This window comes from Ammospiza nelsoni, chromosome 3 (genome assembly GCF_027579445.1).
Source record: "Ammospiza nelsoni isolate bAmmNel1 chromosome 3, bAmmNel1.pri, whole genome shotgun sequence".
NCBI lineage: Eukaryota > Metazoa > Chordata > Aves > Passeriformes > Passerellidae > Ammospiza > Ammospiza nelsoni.
Window position 1 is genome coordinate 114,466,518 of NC_080635.1, and position 11,656 is coordinate 114,478,173.

The following is an 11,656-nucleotide window of genomic DNA, read 5'->3' on the forward strand; positions in this document are numbered from 1 at the left end:
TGAAAGGGTGCACACATCAAGCCTCAATGCCTAAATCAAGGCTGGAATATCTGACTCAGTACCAAGATTTGTGCTGGATCAGCCACTTTCCCCAGGCTAAAATTGCCCGAACAATATCTGGTTTGGCACAAGGAGACAGGAATTATGTGGGTCCCATGGATATGACTGTATGGAGCAGCCATGGGGCAGGAGAATGGCAGTCCTGAGGTCCATGGCGGCAGTTCCTGGGCTGGCCCTGCCCCCAGGAAACCCAGAGCTCCCTCTGCAGTACTTTCATTTGAGGGACATCCCCAGAGCTCACTGGATGCATCAACAAGTGACCACTGTCTCCCTGGATCCCAGCCCAGGAGGAGGAGAAGCTCCCAGTGACACTGTGGCCCCATAAGAAAGGGTAGTGTTCCATGTTTCACATGGTCCCACCATTACCACACTGGTCCTTGCTGCACCCACAGCCCTCCCAATCCCAGGTTTCAATTCAAGCCTTTGCCACAAAATCCTGGTTCTCTCTGCAGTCCCCCCAACCCACAAACCTCGGGTCTCACTGCCGCTATCCTCCTAAACCCTGTGTTTTCCTGATACCACCCCTAATCTGGGGTCTCACAGCAGAACTCTCCATACCCTGAAACCCCAATGTCTAGCTGGAGCCTCGAACCAAAACCCTGGCTTTCTTGCAACCCCCTGCCATGGTTTGACACTGGCCAAAAACCAGGATACCCATGAAGAAAACTGCACTCATGCTCTTCTGCTGTAGTTGAGCAGAGGAGGGGGAAATGCGAAGGCTGGTCAATTGGCTGAGGAGAATCTTACCACACTCCCCTTGAGGGACAACCCTTAAGCAACAACCTCTCTAGTCATGGTGAGGACAAAAAGCTTCCCCCAGAATGCATCGTTACTGTATGTTGGTTCTATTTATCCTATTGGTCCTTCCCCTTTGTTCCACCCCTGTGCCCTCATCTCATCCATTCTGATGTTCTGTCCCCTGCTTGCTATCCCTATATAAATCCCTGCTCTCTCTGCCTGGAGAGTTCTTAATCAGGACCCCTTTGCTGTAGGAGCTCCTTAAAGACCCTCTGTGGAACCCCATATGAAGACTCCGTCCCTTCCTTCTGTGCCGCTCTGGCTGAAATCACCCAAGAGCTGAAATCACTCAGCAAGAGCAAGATGTGTCTGTGCACCTAGGGCATCTTTTTTAAACATGCTTCTCTACCGTTTCCACCTGCCGTGACAAGTGGCGCCCGAACAGGGACCCTGTTTAGGGGGTCCCTGGAGAAGCATCTCCACCAGCCTTGTGCTGCTGGACACAAGCTGCTTTCAGAACAGCCACTTCCTTGAGACGAACCACTTATGTTCTAAGGAGTGTTATCCGAAGGGTGACCAGGACCCTCCAAAGAAGCTAGGAAAATCCCGAAAGCTGGTCAACAAGTGACCACCCACCCAGTGGGTTTAGTTTGACCTGAAGAAAGACAGTGAGTTTCATACATATACATACATATATACACACACACACACACACACACACACACACACACACACACACACACATATATATATATATATATATATATATTGGGGTCACCTTTTTCAAGTTTTCTTTCTCCCCTTTTACTTCTGGTTGTGGGAGAGAAGCCTGAGTACGTGAAACCAACTTACCTGTCCTAAACTTAGTCTTCCTTGAAGGGACATTCATCTCCAAGTTGTGAGTGCTCTTGTAGCAGGGAAATTCAAGTTTTCTAAGGGGAATCCTAAGAGGTTTATATCCTTAACCATAAGTGTCTTCTTTCTAATTTGTTTGGGGAAGTTTTACTCTTTGTTTCACATTATTGTTAAGTCAATGGTAAAAATGGGGAATGATTCAGGGAATGATTTGGGAAAAGTTTCAGGTCTCTCGTTCAAAATTCCTTCCCCTCCATCCTCTTCCCAAGCCCCCAAACCCCCTTTCCCTCAAGAGGGGTAATCAGCTAGAGGGTCTTGCTACTCTGCACAGGCTTGCTACTGTCTCCCTGATGCTCCCCCATCCCCTCTATCCCATTGCCAGGACAACACTGGCCATGCCATCTTGGACCTTCCCCTCAACCTTGTCCCTATGCCCATGTACCTTGTTCCATCTCCCCATTCTGCTGTTATCCCACAAAATGGTGCTGGCAACACGGCCAACCTCGCCATCTTGTCTTCTTCTCTTCCAAGTTTTCCTGCCCTCGTGTGTCAAAATGGCCCCTCTTATGCCTTTTCCATTCCTCTCCATGGCGCTCGGCTCCCCCCTTCCCTCTGAGTCAACAGGTGTAACCATGTCTGAACCCTCCTGTCATGGTTTCAGTTCAAAACCAGACAGAAACAGTAATTTTGCATAGTGGTTTTGGTTTGCTAATGTCAGATTTCCCCAATTTTGAGATTTCCTAACTAATGAGTCCATGAGTGTGGTGGGCTTCAGAACTGGTTAATCACCAGTGCACTCATTTCCTGCTGTGAGACAGTATTAGGGAAAAAAAGGCAAAGTAGGCTCCAAACTTTAAAAGGGTAAAAAGAAAATTTTATTAATAGTTACTAAAAGGAAAAAAAAAGTAGTGAGAATCAAAACAAACCCTTCAGAACATTTCTCCTCCCCCGACAACCTCTTATTTTTCACTGATAATGTAAAGAAACAAAACTTAAAATTTCCAGTCAGTTTACCACCTTGAAAATAGTCTTTTTTCAGTTCATTTAGGGATAGAAGTCTCTCTTGTTAAGGTTATGGAGACTTCTCCACTAGAGGAAAAAACAGTTCTCTCGTGGTTCTCAATTTCATCCCAAACAACAGCCGCCTAGGAAACCCTGCCATCAGGAAATCCTTCCCATTTTCACAAGCCTCCCCACAGCTTGTTGATGGGCCATGTCAACTTATGGAGTATTGTTTTAAAGATGAGCTGTTCAAAGGAAAAATTCTCATTATCTATCTCTAAAATAATCTCCATCCTTGGGAACAGAAATCTCCAGGAAGCACAGGTCTACTCTTCTCTCTCCATTTAAACTTCTCATGGGATCACTGCTATTTCAACATCTGCTTATCTTAGGATGGAGGCCTTTGCTTGATATCAATTTGAACACTTTCATCTCCCCATAGTTTCATACATTATAAAAAAAAAAAAAGAGTCTTTTCTCCATAGTTTACAAGAGAATTTCAGCTCCAAAAACAAGGCATCTCCTCACCCCTTCCATCTGGGACTTAACTTCTTCTTCACTGACCTCGATGTATTCATGCTGTTCCTTTACATGCTTGCATCTTGTTCTTTTCTCTCACTCAAAGGAGGATTGAAACACTGAAAGGGTTAACATCACACCTGGGCTCTTCAAATGGCCACCTGAGACAGTTCCCGAGTTTTTTCATCTTTAACATGTGTGTTTGACAGAGGCATGTCCAGCTTCTTGGTGCTTCAACAGACTGTCAGTTACACAAAAATCTTTGCATCACTTCCCTGAATTTCCTCCCATTTCAAACCAGGACAGGGGCTAAACTGTGGCAGGATCCCCGGAGCAGTGGGCTGAAGCAGTGGAGTTGGGCAGACCCAGGGCAGAAAGCTAAATTGTAGCAATGTTCCTGCAGGAGCCAAATGCTGTCGATAGCATACACGACCACTATCCTCAACCGCTGAGCCAAAAAAGCGGCCATAAACCAGCCCCCACATCCCAGACAGAGTCCCAGACTCCATCCCAGTACAACTCATGGTGTTATGCCACCACTCCTGAAGAACCTACTCCCCCTTCCCCTGGCATGACTCCCAAACTCTTGTTCCCCTGGCCAAGCCACTACAGTGGTATGTGAGTGCTTGGCCATTTTTTTCTTTTTTAATTGCCCCCAATTTGTCTTCTGGATAACCTCCTTCCCTCACAGTGTCTTTCTTCCACATAACAAATGGGAGAAAATGCCCTGAAAAAACCCAAACCCACAACAGGAGAGGAAGAGGATTTCAAAATGTTGGTAGCTCCCCAATCCTGTGGATGAAGAGGAAGGACGGCAGACACAGATTTAGAGGAATTTAGGCCAGTGGCAGGGACAATATGCTCAGGAGAAGAGAGAAAAAATGAGGAAAGGGGGAAATTCAAGCCCCTCTCAGGCAGGTACAGATGGACTGGTCCTGGTAACGATGCCTTTTTCAGAACCAAGTTGAGGTCCCGGAAGGACTTGGTAGGGACTTGCAGGGAAAATCCTCAGAAGGCAAGTAAGGCATTTGAGACCATTTTAAGGAACCAGGGTCCCGATTGGAATGATATTCAGGTGGTTTTAGATACACTGCTGAACATAGATGAGAAGACAGTGGTGGTAGCAAAGTCAAAGGAAGAGGTAGAATGAGTTTATGCTCAAAATGTGCAACCAGGAAAAGCAGATCAACGTTTTCCACCTGGTGATCCAAGACTGGATCCCAACTGTCACGAAAATTAATCCACAAACACCAGATGTTCATGTCCAAAAAGGAGACAGAGGAGTCCAGCTGCTTTATTTGAATAAAGAGAAAGGTCATAGGTGTTGTATTGCACTAAACAGTTTATTTAGTAGTTGTTTTGCACCGGGCGATGGGAAGTTTGTACTGAGTATGGTATGTCATGTAGATTATTCCCCCTTTCTCATCACGTGGTCTCTCCCCATGAACCCCTTTCTACACACCTGGTGGTTTGTCCCATGGATACCCCTCCCCTCACCCTCCCCAGTGTTATCCCATTGGCTGGGTCCTCTTTCCCCGCCCCCATCCTCGGTTATAAAACCCCACTGCAGGCATTGTTAGCTCTCTTTTCTACCTGGTGGTTGCTGGAAGCGGAGCGTCCCATCCCAAGCCAATAAACAGGACTCTTGTCCCCACGTGAAGAAGAGCGCTTCTCGTCTCTTACTTTCTGTCCATGCAAGGCCGTGTGGGCTTGGGTTCGAGCTAGCTGGAAAGAACCCATAGAAAGCCCAGAGAGCCACAGATTACTGCACATAGGAATTTCCCATGGGGTGTCTCAAGTTGTTGGAGGTTGCAGCCTGTCGCAGACATTTTTTCATAGAAATTCTTTCCTTTGGGATTTGTGCATCTTCTGGGAAGCAAGGGCCCCAGAAGAGGAATGTAAACAATTGTTGTCGGCTGCTGTGGCATGCAATAGGATGCACCTTTGATTGGTTCATGTTCCGTGTTTATAGTTGAGGGCTAATCACAGGAGCAAGCTGGGGATGGAGTCCCCTGACACAGAACTTTGTTATAGATTCTTTCTATTCTATTCTTAGCTTAGCAAGCCTCTTCAACTTCTCTCTTTACTCCTATTAGTATAGTAATAATGTATTATATAGCATATATCAATAAATCCAGCCTTCTGATCATCAAACAAGATTCTTGTCCTTCTCTCTCACCCCAGTGACCTCCTCAGATCACTGTAATAGTTGGTGACCCCTCGTGTCAGAGCAAAAATTAATTTGATAAGACCAGAGGAGCAAATTGCTGCACTGGGTAAAATCCTGTATGTGTAGCATTTGATGGTTGCTTTGAAGTGACCACAGAAGTGGATTCAAGCCAGGAGCTGAAGAACTGAAGATCCTGATTTGGACAGAGTTCACAGCCAAGGCTGACCACAAGTGAACCTTCTTCGGGAAAACCTTCAGGAAACACGGTAGACAAGAGCAGCATACCCGCGGAGCTGACCAGAGCAATCTGGACTCTTTCAAAAGGTACTGTTCGTTTTTCTATCCCTCAGGATTCAGCCCTTCGTAGTTTGTGGCTGTTCGTATGGCAGACACATGCCTTGCAGGAAGAGGTTCGTTTTTCTCCTTCAGAGGAGAACCTTATTGCCCTCTGGCAAGAATGGTGTAGAGAAGATGATTTTTTTCTGTCAGAAATAGATCTCTATGAGTTCTTTCGATGGGCAGAGCTTTTTGGGTTCTTTACTGATGCCCTATACGCTTTGGATGTTTTCGTCTGGGAGTGCATGAATTCCATCTTTTATTTCGTCGACAGTCAGGGACGTCTTTTGCCTCCTGTATACCCAGCATTTATAAAGCTCTTCCCAGTTTTGAAAAGGAGAGCAGCTGTTTTTCCATGGATTTCTAACTGCTATGGGCAGACCTCGTTTCCACCGTCCCCAGTGGGAGAAGACCTGGTGGGGGATGAGATTCTGCTTCCCAGCCCCCCCTGCTTCTCGGCGGGGGGGGGAACGAAACTTTGCCGCGCGAAGAAGTTTTTTTTACTCTTTCTCCAGAGCCTGCACAGATGGAGCCTTCTCTTCCCCCCCCCTTCTCCCCTGCAGGGGGGATGGGAGTGGACGGTGCTCCCCCAGCCGGCTTCTTGGACCCTGCCCCGCTCAGAGATGGGGGTGGTACCGGTCCCAAAGGCCCCCCCGCCCCTGCCAGTGCCGCCTCTCTGCGTGATCCCATCTCCGCCTCTCCAAGCAGTCCAGCCCATGGCTTCACAGGCCTACCTGCCCCTGCCAGCACCTGCGTCTGAGAATGCAGGAGCAGCACTTCCTGTGCCTGAGTTGCTAGACGACGACAACGCGTCTCCAGCTTCCGACTCAGCGGAGGAGTTCTCTGCAGCCCCTTCAGCCCCCCCCGCCGCTTCCATCGGCCTACTCTGTGTGAGGGCGTACGTCGCCCTGAGGTCCGGCTGGCTTGGGTGAAGGCGGCCGACGCCTCCGCGCATCTGAGGTCCAGCCCCCCTCGGCGTCCTGGCCTCGGGCTGGGCTGGATTGCGGACGTGGATGGAATCGCGCCTATGAGCCGAGGAAAGGAGGCGGCCACTTGCTGGGGTGAAAACGTAGGTTTATTGAAGGTGGACAGAACCAACCACAGGGAGGGCACTGACCAGCAAATGGCGAGGAACAGGGGGTGCAACAAGGTTTTAAAGAAGAGGGGTGGGGAAAGGAGGGACGCCCAGCTAGCCAATAACAGAAAAACGTGGGAGGTACAGAACTTAATGGACATACAAGAACAACCAATAAATACAAAGTATAGGAGGGGTCCTGGGACCACAGCCACCACAACCCCCGGAGAGAAGAAGCCTCTAGAACTGAGGGAGGAGCAGGGGTGATTGACTGGGCACAGGGAGGAGAAAAACTTGACTTATAAGGATAGGAAGGGGGAGGAGAAATTACATAACCTAGGAGCTTCACAGCTAAGGGGGAGGGGGTAACCATGGAAACTAAACTGGCAGGAGAACAGTGGCGGGAAAACTGTGAGGGGAAGAACCTCACAAGAACTTTTACAAGAACATAGGGGGGGATACACCAACTGGGGGAGCAAGCAGAAAAACTTAAAAAACACACCACAACACTACTCACTGCCTCAAGCCAAGATGGTCCCTGTTCAGGATGGTGTTGAAGATGGCGCCGAACCTGCGGGAACCTTGGAGCAGCCCACGGCTGCTCCTACATCTAGCATGATTCCCTCCCCGGTTCTGGCTTGCCCCCCGCTGCCTTCACAGGCTGCCCCAGCAGTTCTGCCGCTGTCGGAGACTCTGTCCTCCGTGTCGGCATCAGAGACTGCCCTGGAACCGGTGGCTTGTTCGAGCTCAGGTCATACCGGTCCAGTTGCCTCTGTAGCAGCGGCCCCGGAGGCTGGCCTCCCTTTCCGTGGAGTGGGGAGTACTCGACAGCTGACTGTTGAGGCAGTCCGGCTGCCTGCTTTCAAGATCAGCGTTCTCGGCGGGTTGGGGGGTGTTTTTTCCGGGATTGTCCCATGGAGGCTGCCATCTCTGCCACCTCTCTTGCGCCCTAGTGGCGGGGGGTGGGTGCATCCCGAGAGCTCTGCCTCTGATCCCCAGCCCAGAGGGGGTGGGATGAAGCCATGGGGCAGATGAGAGACAAACCCAATGCATTATTTGCATTGCAGGCGAAGAGGGCACAGATGAGGAGACCATAGCTGGTTTGCTGTGGGAAACAAACATCTCCAGACCCCAGATGGGATTTCTGGGGAAGGCTTCTATTTCCCTGCTGCTGGCATGCCTCAGTGGTTTTGGGAAAAGGAAGCGTGTCACCACCTGTGCTGCCATTGCACTGGCAGCAGGGTGCAGGCCTGTGGGAATGCAGAGCCTGCCTCATGGGTTTGGCCTGGGCTGTTGGGCTCAGGAAGTTCCTGGGCCAGGCCCACTGCTTGGCCTCTTGATGTTTCTGGGAGTTGTGGTTTCTCCTACTGGTCCTGGTCCCCCTTTTTGGGCCAGTTTTGGGGTTCCTGGTCCATCATGGGCCAGGACCCCCCAGGGCCTTACCTTCTCTAGCACTGCTCTGCTCGGTGCTGCTCTTTTCCTTTTCAATCAAAAAAAAAAAAAAAAAATTAAATAAAAAAGATTGAAAATAGTGGGCAGCAGCTCTGAAGCACTGAAGCAGCAGCTCTGAAGCACTGAAGCATTGAAGGGCCAGAAAAGGACATTCTAAAAGTTGTTCACATTGTTTGAAATTGTTGTAAGACTGTCAATGGTTTGTGATAACTATTGATGGGACCTTTGCAGAAGTCTGTTTTCAGGACCAAAAAGGATTCTCAGATATCCCAAGAGAAACAACTTCAGCTCATGGACTGTTCCTGAAACTCAGCGGCTTGGACTTGAACTTTCTTTGCATTGTTTTTTGCATTTTCTTAGATTGTAGGATTGTTTTAGTGATTTGTTAGTATGGTATATTTTACAGGTGAAGAAATTTCCTGTTCATTTCACATCAGCATTTTTCTTTTCATTTATACAATTTAGAAAGGTGAGATGTCGCAGACATTTTTTCACAGAAATCCTTTCTTTGGGATTTGTGCATCTTCTGGGAAGCAAAGGCCCCAGAGGAAGAATGTAAACAATTGTTATCGGCTGCTGTGAAATGTAGCAGGTGCTCCTGTGATTGGATCATGTTCCGTGTTTACAGTTGAGGGCCAATCACAGAACCAAGCTTGGGGACAGACTCCCTGGATACAGAACTTTGTTATTCATTCTTTAATATTCTATTCTTAGCTTAGCAGCCTCTGCAACTTCTCTCCTTATTCTTTGTAGTATAGTAATAATGTATTATATATCATATATCAATAAATCCAGCCTTCTGATCATGAACTAAGATTCTCGTCCTTCTCTCTCACCATGAAGACCTCATCGCTGTAATAGGATCCCAAAAGCACACCAATTAACTGAAAACAATTTTCATATATACTTTTTCATTACATTGGTCAAGTTCATATTCATGAGGATTATACATATTCAAACATTCCTTTGAGTTTACATGTTCCAGGAATTCTCGTGCTTGGTTCGACACTTGATCCATCTTCTTAAAGCATGTGTCACTCTGCAGATGAAATTTTTATTTTATTTCCTCACCAGACACCCTGTTCCATGGTTTGACAGTTCTTGATAGCCTGGTTCTTTTCAGTGGTATCTTATCATATGGATAAGATACTCCACAAGTACATGAAATCAATATTATCTGTTTCACACTGTTATCTGAGTTATACTCACCACTGTCAGTTAGTTACACCAAAAAAATAAAAACCTGTCGCTACTTCAGCGTCCCCAACATCTTTTCATAAAAATCCTTTCTTTGGGATTTTTCCCCCTTCTGAGAAGCTGTGGCCTCAGCAACAAAATGTAAACAACGCTTATATGTTGGTGTGGAATGCAACAGGTGGATCCGTGATTGGTCTCTGGTGGATGTTTGGATGAGCTGGGTCTCAATCTCTGCTGGGACACAGACCTTTGTTCTTGATTCATTTTCTATTCTTAGCTTAGCTAGCCTTCTGAGAACTTTTCCCTCTATTCTTTTTAGTATAGTCATAATGTAATATAGATCATAAAATAATAAATCAAGCCTTCTGAACATGAGGTCAACATTCTCGTCTCTCTCTTCATCCTGCAACCCTTGTGACCACTGTGACACTTCTGCAACAGTTATTGTGATAATAAACAGAAAATAGTCTCTATTTTAGTGTTTTGCAGGAGCCTAAAGTATATTTATCACACAAAAATATATAATCTACACCGGGATTATGGTAAAAAGGCTGACAAATTATACTGTACAAAAAGCGGTTAAAAAGTGATTACAAACTGTACTATACCAAAATAATTTGGAAAAGCCAATATGACAGTGAAGGGCAATGACTACATCGTTATTTCTTACAGACCATGGCAGCAACACAGCAAGGCCAGGTGTCCCCAGTCCCTGGCACTCACCTGTGCAGCACACGCTCACATGGCCCAGCTCTGGCTCCTGTCACCGGCTCTGGGTCTGCTTGGCCAGGGCTGGGCTTGGCAAGGTTTGGGTCCATTCCCCGTTGGTCCTGCAGGTTCCCAGCTGAGCAGCTCCAGAGCAGAGAACCTCGCTGGGATCCACCTTCTCAGCCCTCCCTGTGTGTGACAGGCCAGGCTTGGTTCCCAGCCCTGCCTCCCTTGGCACCTGCCACCGACATTGGTTTCCCTGCATGTTGTGGTTTGGGGCTTCCTGCCCTCTCACTGTCCCTGCAGACAGTGAAGCTGCTCCTGGAGCAGAGACCCTGAATGGAGCAGAGCCTCTGCTGTCACATCCCCTTCCCCAGTGCCACCCCCTGTCCCCTGCCTGTCTGCAGCACACAGAGCTGTGGCTCCCCTGAACACAAAGGAGACACAGAGCAGTCCAAATCAACTCCTTTATTAGCAGAGTGGGAGAACCAGCAATCACTTGTTTTAAAATTTTAAAAGTTTAATAGTAATGAAATACCTATGAAAATAGTAATAACAAATTAGAGCAATAAGCATTTGGACAATCAGAGTAGGACAATAGAAGACAATAAAAAGCAAAGAGTTACAGATGTCTGGGTGCATTTTACTCCTTCTGCCAAGCAAAAGCCCATCTTACTAACAAAGGATTAATCCTTAAAAGCAATAGCATATTGCATATTCATATATCTCATACATGATGCAAAAATTATTTTCAAACAAAGGGTATTTTCTGGTTATTGTCAACTCTCCTCTTCATCTTGTAAATCAATCGTCTTGGTCGCTCAAAGTCTGGTTCTTCCCAAGAAGGAGGCAGTAATTTTTCTATTGGGTTTTTGGTGTCTTGTTGCTGTTATCTCTATGCGAAGAATTTCTTGATTCTCTTATCCATTCCTTGAGCTACTTAGAAAAGTATCATCCATCACATAGTTTCTATTTTGTATTATGCTATAGCCTAAAATTTATACTTACCACACTACTTAAAAGAGATTAATACAACATAATTTTCCAACATAACATATGTAGTATTCATTTTAATATTTGCAAAGAGCCAAGCATGTAATATGCATTTTTCACATAGAGCCTGCAGGGTATGAGGCTGAAGCAGCCCTTCAGCAGCTCTCCAGGAAGGCCTTGGCCCTCCCATTGCCAGCAGGGTTTCAGCACCTGCACAGCAAAAGCCCCCACAGCTCCCTGGGGCAGAGCCAGCTGGTGCCACCTTCTCCAGAGCACGGCTCTGGTGCCACCAGCCTGCCCGGGCAGCACCAGCACTGCCCCGAGGGCTGCTGCTGAAAGTGCTGGCACACAGGATTCTCCACATGGGCCATTCCAAAGGATTTTGCTCAGCAGAAGGGCCAAGGGCAGGAGCAGCTCCTGCTGGGGCTGAGGGCTGGAGGGAAGGGCAGCAGCCCCAGGCACCTGAGCAGGAGCGGCTGCCCTGGATGGAGACACAGCACCCCTGAGACAGGGAGTGACAGCACTGCCTGAGCCTGGGGCAGTCGTGTCAC